Source organism: Acomys russatus, chromosome 25 (genome assembly GCF_903995435.1).
Source record: "Acomys russatus chromosome 25, mAcoRus1.1, whole genome shotgun sequence".
NCBI classification, from domain to species: domain Eukaryota; kingdom Metazoa; phylum Chordata; class Mammalia; order Rodentia; family Muridae; genus Acomys; species Acomys russatus.
The window spans coordinates 30,980,588-30,991,881 of record NC_067161.1 but is presented as its reverse complement, the minus strand read 5'-3'; the positions used below and the strand labels follow the sequence as shown (position 1 = coordinate 30,991,881).

The following is an 11,294-nucleotide window of genomic DNA, read 5'->3' as shown; positions in this document are numbered from 1 at the left end:
TTTTGGTTACACAAGTAGATTCCTCTGGAGGCATCCAGTCACTCTCAAAAAAGGCAGCTCCCCTTGGGCAAATGAATTACAAAGAGGAACGTCTCTTTTCTAGGCTGCAGCACAGGTTGCCAGGGCACGGCGCGCTGGAACGGGAATGGCCCAACAGGAAGTCTACATCCCTGGCCCCCTCAGCCTGGTACCCTGTAAATAAATTATTCACTGAACAATTTGAGTAGGGCAGGGCTTGGAGGAATATCTCCAGGTAGCTAGTCTGCACCTGTCCTTACTAATTCCTCATGTTTGACGGGCATTTGTACTGCCTTAACTTTGCCAGTGTCCCATGGCACTAGAAGCCTGGAGTGACACTACTATCCAGGTAAATGGCAGACAGTGATGATCTCCAGGCAATGCTGGGGCTACGCCAACACACACTATTTGCCTTGAACAGACGGTCTGGTTCTTGGAAGGGCTTTTGTCCCTCAGTGCTTTTCTCTGCTAGCCCTTCTCTGCCTCAGGCCACAGCCACCCTGGTTTTTGTTTCTCACATCCTGGAACTCAAGATAGATTTCGGTGAGGGCCATGCATTTATTTCTTCCTTGTTAGTTCCTGGAAGCCATTTCACGTTCATTTCTTCTGGGCTGATTTGCCACGAGGGTAGGGGCAGCTATCCCCCTTCAGCCTCTATCACCCGGGCTTTTTAAGTTTGTCAGGGGTTACCCTTGCTCACACATTATGACACTGACTCAAGCAAGGTGGAGCCTGATTAATCTCTGTGCTCAGAATACTAGCCAGCTACTTTTTCCTGATGTAAGCATCATTAATCAGCCCATTTCTTTCCCAGTTTACCTGCAACCAGTTTTGTCCTGAATAGACTGTGTAAGCCTTTCAATGCGGCTATGGCTCGTTACTTAAAGTAGAACCTCATTATCAAAAACTGCCTATTATTTTCTGCATAGTTAGGGCAGGAACAATTACTTGACTATTCAAGATTGAACGTTTTGTCTCTGGGCAGAGCCAAGATACTGGATAAGGTTAAACGCCTGAGAGTTTATCTGTGCTCCCAAGTGAGTGACAGGTCAAGGAAAAGAAAAGTGAATCGAGAGGAGGGAAAAGTGGGGATAAAAGTGGACGAGAAAAAAGAAAGCAGCTGAGGAACATCGTTAGGAGAGGAGGAGATAGAAAGCTCGGGGAAGGATAGGCGCAAAGAGAGCGGGAAGAGAGGCTGGGAGGGCGGGCAGGAGCGCGCCGGGCGGGCTCACTGCTTCGCCAGCCGGGGGAACGTGGACGGAGCTAAAGCGTCGGCCTGCGAAGAGCCACCCCCCCGCCCGGCGCGGGATGGTCGCGTCCCGCAGCGTCAGCCAATGGGAAGCCGGGATGTTGGAGAGGCGGCGGTGAGCGGGGCGCTCGCTGGCTGGGGTGGGAGGGGGACGGGGGCCGCCGCCATGATGCTTGTTTGCTTTCAATGAAAACGAGGGGGGCGCGGAAGAGGAGGCGTCGGCGTCGGTGGCGGCGGCGTCGACGGCGCGGAGGCGAAGGCGGCGGCGGGCGCGGCGCGGAGGGCGAGGCCGGGGGCCGAGAGGGCGGCAGAGCGTAGCGGCGGCTCGTGAGGGTCCGGGCGGCCGAGGCGGGCGGCTGAGGAGGGGGAAACAAAGAGCGGCGGCGGCGGCGGCGGCGGCGCTGCAGCAGCTGGCGGGACTGGTATGGTGGTTCCACAGGGCAGACCCCGCTGCACTCACCGGGAGGAGGCGGCGGCAGCGGCGGAGGAAGGCGGCGCAGCTCGAGAGGTGAGCGCGACGGGCCGGAGCGACGTCCCGCCGAGGCTCTGCTGCCTGCGCTCCCCCCTCCCCCCCCCCCGGCACCCCCGGGGTCGTGCCCTGGGGACCCCCGAGCGCGCGCTCGCTCGCTCGCACACAACTTAAGTAGTTTTCGGAGTGACGTCTGTCCGTCTCGCTACTTGACACACACACACAGCGCTAGCGATCCGGTCGGTCCCCGGGCCGCGCCCCCGCGCGGAGGAGTCCCGGGGCTCGGCCAGGGTTGGGGGGGGATGGGGTGGGGGGAAGCGTTGATTGACGGCAGTGCGGCGGCGTACCGAGGGGCGGCGGCGTGAGCCCTGGCTTCTCGGATCCCCCCGCGCCCCCCCCCCCCCCCCCCCCGGCTCTGGTCACGCGCTCCTAGAGAGGACCTGATGTCCCGGGACTAGGAGCTAAGAACCGGAGGCAACTTTGGAGAAGTGGCAGTGTAGGGGTGGCGCACTGTGCGGCGTAGAACTTGGCGCGTCGTGGACGCACTGAGCGCTCACCTTCCCCCCCCCCCCAAAGTATTTTAAAGTCACTTTAAGGCAGATATTTATTGTTAGCGGATCGGATCGGATTACATGGTCATAGAAGTGATTATCAATTGTAGAGATTATTGGACCCAGGACTCGAGTACTAATTCTTCGAAGAAATTTTCCCTAGTTTAACCAAAGCGGACCTAGCCTTTTCAAAGTCAGTGGTTATTTTCTTTGGTAAACCCCGCGCTTCCGGCTTTGACTTTCTATCTTGACACGTTCTTTAGAGTCTGCTCATAAGCGACTGTAATCTTTCCTTTTAACTGTTCTGTAAATGATAACATTGTGAACGATCGTCTAGTTACTGTGTTTAAATTATCTGCTTAAATTTGAGTACAGGTAAACCTGTTTTACAGGTACATTGCCTGATTATTTCTAGGTTTAAATTCTTCTGTGCCTGTGTTTGGGATTTTAACTTTGGAGAAGAGAGAGTATGAATTGGTGACAAACAATTCGGTGTTTCCCACACTTACCTAGCGTTCTCCACCATTCCACAACAGTTCTGTAGGCTGGTCAAAAGATTGCGAAGGCATATTTTGCTTTTTGTAGTTGCTGCCAGTCTTTTGAAGTTGATGCTTTATAGAAAACATTTTAGAATTAAAATTACATGGTACTAATGGTCTACGCTAATTCCCTTAGGCTGCCTGTGAGGAACTGAAACCTAGAATGACTAAAGTGACCCAGGATATTACAGTTATGAGGGTAGAGATTAGGCTTTGTGTTTGTGAAAGACAGTTGTTAAGTGTGATATAATCGTTAAGTATTTGGTTTTTGGAGAAATTTAACTGGTAGATACTATTTAAAGTGGGTCAGTGTGACCATTTCTCAGTAGAGGCACGACATGCTTGCTAACATAGACAGAAGGACATGTTCTTGTGTGACTGGAAATTTTTTCCTTGAAAGACAATCCTTGTATAATGTCAGATGTGTTGTAGTTGCTGGGAAATTTCAGGCTGTTACTTTGAACAGACTTAGAAGTTGATCAGAACCTGGTCCTGACTACAAATAAAGGCATTATAGGAATTTGCCTACTACTTTTTGTTTTGTTTTGTTTTTGGTTTTTTGGAGATAGGGTTTCTCTGTGTAACCTTGGCTGCCCTGGAACTCACTCTGTAGACCAGGCTGGCTTCAGACTCAAAGAGATAGATCCAGCTGCCTCTGTCTCCCTGAGTGCTCAGATTTAAGGTGTGGGCCACCACAACCCAGCTGTACATGCAGTTTAAACTAGTATTTTGGTTAATGTTTAGACGTCCCACTGTATAGGCTCTCAAAATATAATCCCTGCTAGCCTGGAACTTTCTTTGTAGTTTAGGCCAGCCTTCAACTCTGATATCCTCGTGTCTCTGGAGTGCTGAGATTAAAGGTGTGCAGCACAGTGCTTAAGTTTTTAATATAGTGCAGCCTAGAAAGATAATATAGGTAAGACGTATGGAATAAATGGCAGGATATTCCTCCGTCCTGTGTAGTGAAGGATCCATATTTTCAGCACGTTTGCAATCTTCCTACATGCAAGGTCCCCTGATTAGGGTCCTCTGGTTCAAAAGCTTGAGCTCAGATACATGTTTTGTCACTTTGAAAATGTCCACATATAATCAGCTAAAATATTTACTTAAGATTTATTTAGGTACACACACACACACACACACATTTTTGTTGTGGGGGAGAAAGTTCTGATTTTAATTTGTGAAACCTTTTAGCTACACTTTTTCTTAATTGTACCTGCTACTCAGGCTATGGAGGTAGCCATATTACAATGAGATGCAATTAACACTACCCAAGTATTATCTAGTTATATACATAACATATGACGTTTGAGTACAATGGAATGCAGTAGAGTTTAGTGATTGAATAATTAAAAAAGAAAATAATAATTATTTGAATCTAAGATGGAGGCGGATTCAGGCTGCCTTAATGTTTCTCTTCGGCCTTTACTGTTTTGTTGTCCATTTATATTTTTCTGATAAGCTCCACATTGAGGAATAGCAGTTGCTGGCCCTGAGCTAGAAGTGAGGATTCAGAGATGACCGTGCTCATTTTCCGCCTTCTCGTCCTGCATCGAGGCAGTGGGTACATGGAGTGCTTCAAGCAACAGAAGCATGATGAAACTTAGGGAGAAGGGTGTGGTGGCAGCTTAAAAAAAGTAACACTGAGTAGACGTTTGCCAGGTTGGAGAAAGGGATCATTCTGAACAAAGGGAACAGTGAGTGCAGTGAGGTGTCAGGTTTGGGGGTACGGCAGTGGTGCGATGTCACTGGAGCAATGGGAATGGATGGAGAACAGCTTTACAAAGGTGTGTCCAGCCTAGGTTTTGAAGGACTACGGTTGCTGAACTTTGTTCCCCTTTAGCAAAGGAGGGGCTACACAGTGATGTAAAGGTAACTAGGCATCAGGGTGGGGAAGAGACTGTGCAAGTGTAAGTCAAGTCATATTTGCAGTAATACTGAGTTAGTGACTTGGATAGGATGTCTGTGACTCCTTTTGTTGTGAGCCTTGAATGGCTGAGCCACCTCTCCAGCCCCGTGACTCCTTTTGTAATGAGCTTGAAGACTGCCTGGTTGCTCTTTAGTACAGGACCATGTGAAATCAGAATGCCAGTGTTTTGTTAGAGGGCCAAAGCAGAGAAAGCCTAAGATGGTGTACATGAGATTGCAGGCTTGTGAACTTTGCTTCTATAGAGGGTCAGGCTAGAACTTAAGTGGAGCAGTCAACCAGTGCTCACTAGAGATCAAAGCATCAGGTTGCTTAGCAACGTTCTGATGTTTTGTTAGGATATAGTAAGTATTTTGTGAAAATTTGGGGAAGACAAAAGTTTTTGTTCTAAATTCCTGGAAGTAGGATGTTAAGACTGTGAAGCCATGGAACATTTAATAAAACTGCTGCTGCAGGTTTTGTATGGAAACCACAGGACTTGGGAGGAAGTAGAACACACAAAACATTAAAAAGAACAGGGCTTCATAAGAATAGTAGCATATTTTTTCATATTAAATTGTTAAGAAGTAGATAAGTATTACAGTAACTGTGGTACTTCAGAAACTACCTGGTTTATTTGAGCTGGATATCTGCAGCGTTGCTGCTTGTAAGTTTCTCTGAGTTGCTGGAAGAGTTCCCTGAGAGCCTGGAAAGCGATGATGCCAAAGCTCCAGAGTTGAGTGGGCGTGGCCCACAGCACCGGAGGAGCTGACTTACTCCTCAGTGTGCCTGTGCCTGTCTTCTCAGTTGTTGTACAACTCGGTTCACCTTGGGCAGTTTTCTATCTTTGTCCAGTTTATTTTTCCACTAATAAAATAGCACATAAACAAGTGAGACATTTTCATGTACTCAGTATTAAGTCAGTTATGTTGGAACATTTCACATTTTTCCAGACAAGTGTTATATGGAAGAACTAATTATACTTGAACACAGTATTTGAAAATATTCAATTCAGAGTAGGTTTGCAGTGGTGCAGAGAGAAAGAAGAATAATAGACATAGCAGGTTATATGGCAATTAGAAATATATAAAGCGTTTTATATGTCCTTGGGAAGAATCTGATTTTGCCTGGGAACCTTTGAAGTGGTTACATCAGCGATCTTTGAGTTGAAGTTGGAAGATGAGTAAGCGCTGTCCGTCTGAAAAGGGTGTTCTGAGAAAACAGCAGTGCTTCCATACTTGAGTCATTCATGACTTGGACTCTGCAATATAGGATGCAAAGATGAGAGAAGTTAAGAACAACTTTGGCTGCTTTTCCTAAAATGGTAAAACATTTTCCTGTATCCAGTGGGGACCCACTGAGAGATGCTGCATGTGACATACTTAGAAAGCAAGTAGTAAAAATGGGGAGACTGAATAAAGAAGGTCAGGATTCTTGGATTAGAGAGGTCATTTAGGTCTTAATAAGAGAATAAGGACATCAGCATAGAGGGCAGAAAAGCCAGTGTACTCTGTAACAATTCTGAAAGTGCTGTAATTAAGACAGCACACATACTGCATAGCAGCTGTTTCTTATTCTCTGGGTTTTCCCTTTTTGTATGTGGAGAATAATAGTATCAAGGGCTACAATATCTTTTAAGATTTAAAATTTTTTTTTACCTATTTATTTATTCATATATTTGAAACAAAGTCTCTATGTAGCCTTGGCTGGCCTGGAATTCACTATGTAATCCAGGCTACCTCTGTTTATGGTATTAGAGGCCTGCACTACCACACTTGGCTTGAGGGTACCATTTTAATGTGTACCAAGTGTCTAATAGGCCTGAAAAGTAGTGAGTGTGCAAGAAATACTCTTATATGGTATCTCAGTGTGTGGCAGTTAGCGGCACAACTCCAATTTTGCTTTTATGACTGGATTTTTCTTTGGTGTGACTGTTTGATTCTTACCCAAGGTGTCCTAGAACCAGTATTCTTGTTCCCATGGACAGTAGGAAGGTTATTTTTGTCTGGCTTCTCTGGATTTCACCTTCATGACTTGAAGCCTATGTTTTTTTTCATATACCTGATAAGATGAACTGTAGCTTCTGTGTATGTGTGAATGTGTGTGTGTGTGTGTGTGTGTGTGTGTGTGTGTGTGTGTGTGAGAGAGAGAGAGAGAGAGAGAGAGAGAGAGAGAGAGAGAGCGAGCGAGAACTATCATAACTTTCCCTTTTGAATTCATGTAAACATTGAGTATGATGGACTTATAAGAATATTTAAAGTATAAATAAATACACAGAGTGTTTACTGCAATAGGTAGGTTTAAACTAAGGTAAGTTAGTGAATATAGCAGTAAACCAAATTTTCAAGGTTTAGGATAGGTCAGAGCAGGAGATGGTAAATTGTGTGCGAGGGATAATTGTCCTTTTGGAATTAGATATCCAGCTTGGCATTTGAGCAAAGGGAAGGGACCATGTGGTGCCTGGGGCATTTCAGGCAGAAGCAGTATCATGTGTTAATGCATAGAGGTTTGACTGAGGTAAGTGAGCGATGGTTCAGAGGGAACAGGCAGGTTGTAAATACATATTATTCGTTATAACAATGATCCTGGATTTCTTCTGTTCTTTCATGTAGAGCTAGTTTTCCATATCTGCAGACTCAACAAACCGTGGACTGAAAATTACAAAAACGCTTATACGTGTATTGAACATGTACAGATTGTTTTCTTGCTTTACTCCTCAAATGAGGTATTGTAGCAACCGTATAACACTTACCTTGTATTAGGTATTAGAAATCATGTGGAGATGGTTTAAACCATAAGATACGTTGTGATCTTTCATGTAAGGCACATCCTGAACTTACTGTATTCATTTGGGTTCCTGTAGCCGGCTGGAATGGATCCCTGTCAGATACCTTGGAACAACTAAATTTTGACACTTTGTCTCAGGTGAGACAAGTGAGAGTCAAGTAAAATCTAGTTTGGGGGCAGTCACCAAAGATGATTCTAGAATGGATGAAGGTAGGAGGAGTAGAACAAAGAAATACATCTGAGACTGTGCACATTACCTAGATAAGAGCTGATGGGGTTAAAGCAGAGGTGATGAGAAATTTGTGTTAGGATTGGAGTCTGAAATACTCATTTTGGCTTGGAAAAATTGGGCAAACATCCTAGGAGGAAAAACAAGTTTGGAGCCCAATAGGCTAATTGCTTTTTAGTAAGGTCCTTTTGGTATTCTCTTCCCTCACTACTTTCCCTGTTCCTTTTACACAACTTCAGTAGTTGGCTCTGAGGCACTGTCATGCATAGTGTGTGTGCATCGGCTACAGTGGCATTCTCAAGAGCTATCCCGAAGATTGAGGCTAGGCAGGGAGCTGTGCAGAGAGGTGGCAGGGTGTAGTTTGATTTCTACCAGTGCACTAAGAGTGTCACCGAGGACAGCTGCCTGAGGTTTCTTTTCTGTGAAGTATGTGGTGGAAACCTGCCTAGAAAAAAGAGAGAAAAAAATGTCGTACCTTTTTCCCCCCAAGGCAGGTCTCCAGTTCCTGATCCTCCTGCCTCTGCCTCTGAAGTGCTGGGAACACAGGCTTTCAGCACTGCATAGGACAGCAATGACTGAGAGTCAGGGCGATTTAGGTTTAGAGGGAGAGTGGAAATGCATAACTGAATAGAGGCTGTAGAGTTAGAGCCAACCGATTCTCTTTATACTAGATTCACGCCACCTTAATTTATAGTATACAGCTAGTATGTGTTAAAACAACGTAAACATTTTTTCTTTTTATGTATTCCACTCATTTGGTACATTCCAAATACAGCTTTCCCTCCCTCCACTCCTCCAAGCCCCCCCTCGTGCCCCCCCCCCCCACATACACATACACTGCTCCTCCGATTCCCTTCAGAAAAGAGCAGGCCTCCCAGGGATGTCAACTAAACACGGTATAACAAGGTGCAGTAAGACTAGGCACAGAACTTGATACAAGGCAACCAGGAGGAGGAACATGGTCCCAAGAGCAGGTGGAGTCGGAGTCGCCCCCACTCCCACCGTAAGGAGGCCTACAAAAACCCAAACTAAATAATCACAACTAAGCCTTCCTATTTGATTCTGTGGGTGCTGTCCTCAGCCCCTCTGGCTCCTATAATTCTTCCTTCTCTTCTTGGGGTTCCCCGAGCTCCACCTAATGTTTGGGTGTGGGTCTTTGCATCTCTTTCCATCAACTGCCAGTGGAAGCCTCTGTAGACAGTTGGGCTAGGTTTCTGGCAGCCGTGGCCTGGGGACAAGGTAATTATTTTAAGGCCTATGGTAGGCCTGCGATAATTTTAATACAAAATTCCAGATTATTCCCATTTTAAAAAACAGTATTTGCAGGCTGGAGAGAGATGGCTCAGAGGTTAAGAGCACTATCTGCTCTTCCAAAGGTCCTGAGTTCAATTCCTAGCAACCACATGGTGGCTCACAACCATCCACAATGAGATCTAGTGCCCTCTCCTGGTGTGCATGCAGGCAAAACACTATATACTTAACAAATTAAAAAGAAAATCTTTTAAAAAACAAACAAAAAAAATAGTATTTGCCAAATTCTTGTGTTAAAATTTCAGTGTGTCTTGGAAGAAACAATATAGCAAGTTAGTTTTCATTTTTACCTAAAAATTTCCTATTGTACCTATGAATGAGTTGTCTGTCATTTGTATTATTTTCCAAAATAAATTAACTTGGGTTGTAGGAGGCATTATGGCTTTAGAGTAGTGGCTTGGTGCACTACTCTAAATATGCAATAATGAAAAATAGGAAGGTTTAAAAAAATGTACAGTTGGAATTTCCTTTACTTCTATTTTACACTATCACCATTTTTGGCTGGGTATGTAGTTCAGTGGTATAGTGCTTGTGTAGCATGCACAAGCCCCTAGCTTCCACCCAGCACTGTCAACCTTCTATCCCATAAAAATCACTATTTTCCTACTTCTTCCATTGAAAATGGCTTAGGACTCAATTTTTGTTCATCTGTTTTGAAGTTTGCAGACTTTTATTGAGTTCCTACTATAAGGTAAAAGAAAATAATGAGCTATATGTAGTACGTTTGGTATAGGATTACTCTAGTCTCTTATGAAGCTATTAATTTCAGAATGGTTTTTGGAAAATCAGTAAGTCTAAGTCTGTTCATTCTGGTGCACTTCTTTAATCATAGCGTGTGGGAGGCAGAGGTAGGCAAATGTCTTGAGTTTGAGGCCAGCCTTGTTTACAGAGTGAGTCCAGGACAGCCAAGGCTACACCCAGAAACCCTGTCTTGAACAACCACTACCACCAACCACCCTTCCCCCAGTAAAAAGGAAAGAAAGAAAAGAAAGTAGGGATTCTGAATGATAAACTATGGAGTTTGAATTTGTTTTCTAAGATATAGAGATTTAGATTTTTCTGTTGTTTTTTGTTTTTTTGTTTCTTTTATTCAGTGCAAAAGATGGAACCTACTGCTTTGTATGTGCTAAGTAGGTGTTCTACCACAGAGCTACATCCCCATTCCAACAGATGAGAAAAAGGCGCAGAGAGGGTCAGGTAGATCCTTAGTTTAATGCTGACATTGGATCAGAAGTTGGTTAAACTCTGTCGTTTTAGCATCAGAAGTGTAATCAGATAGAACTCAGCTTTAGGAAGAATAATTTGAGAGTGGTATAAAGGTCTGTTATAATCCAAAAAGTGTGCATATCATCTTGAAGAAATAAAGAAGTAAAAAGAAAGGGCTAGAATATGATTACATTGCTATAACAGTTTTGTTTTCCTCTATAGGTTAAAGCTTTCTGATTTATTTTAAATTCCTAATGCCTGACAAAGTGCTTAACATACTAAAAAGATTCAACAAATATTTTATGAATGAATGATTGTATAAAGAAGTCTCCCTTAAGAAAACATAGTTTTTCTATTGTGTTGACATTGAAACCCCCATTAGGTTTTGCTTTTTAACACTGAAAGATACCCTAGATTCATGTTGTATATTTCTTGTACCGTACTTACAGCTGCCTGTCCTACAAAGAACTTTGTGTTGTTGGTAGCTTATTTTCTGGTTTCAGTTGTCTGTAGTCTTTTCCAAAAATAGTAAGTGGAAAACTTTTAAGAAATAAGCCGGGTGGCGGTGCACACCGTTAATCCCTTCCATCACTCATAATGCAGAGGCAGGCAAATCTCTGAGTTCAAGACCAGCCTGTATGAGCTAGTTAGTTCCAGGAAGTCAAGACTGCATAACAGAAACCCTATCTTGAAAATCAAACAAACTACAACCAAAAAATTACAGAAATAAGTATAAACTCACAAGTTTTAGATCAAAAGCCATTTCATGATGAATACTTGTGCTATCCCATACCCAGGAAATGTGGATGCCTTCATCCAGTCTGTCTGTACTGTACATACTATCTGCCCATTAATCATTTGGTCTGCCATATTAGATGGACTGTTGGATGAACTGTAATGGTGCTGCAGTCGCTAGTGTTCAAGAAATGCTTGTTTTACTCAGTGTCTCCAAGGCACACGAGTACTGATACTAGCAATTCAGTGGATACGCCACAGAGCAGTTGAAGTGGCTTATCTAGAGCACAGCAG

At 44.1% G+C, this 11,294-nt stretch overlaps 1 protein-coding gene across 2 annotated transcripts in view; it reads left to right on the top strand.

Annotated features, from left to right (window-relative positions):
* The first annotated feature begins 1,592 nt into the window (after positions 1-1,592).
* The window catches only part of Cnot6 (CCR4-NOT transcription complex subunit 6), a 35,431-nt gene continuing 25,729 nt past the window's right edge, over positions 1,593-11,294 (top strand). For both annotated transcript variants that reach the window (XM_051167223.1, XM_051167222.1), the window contains exon 1: positions 1,593-1,775. The gene's annotated coding sequence lies outside the window, so the exon portion shown is untranslated. The remainder of the gene's footprint in view (positions 1,776-11,294) is intronic.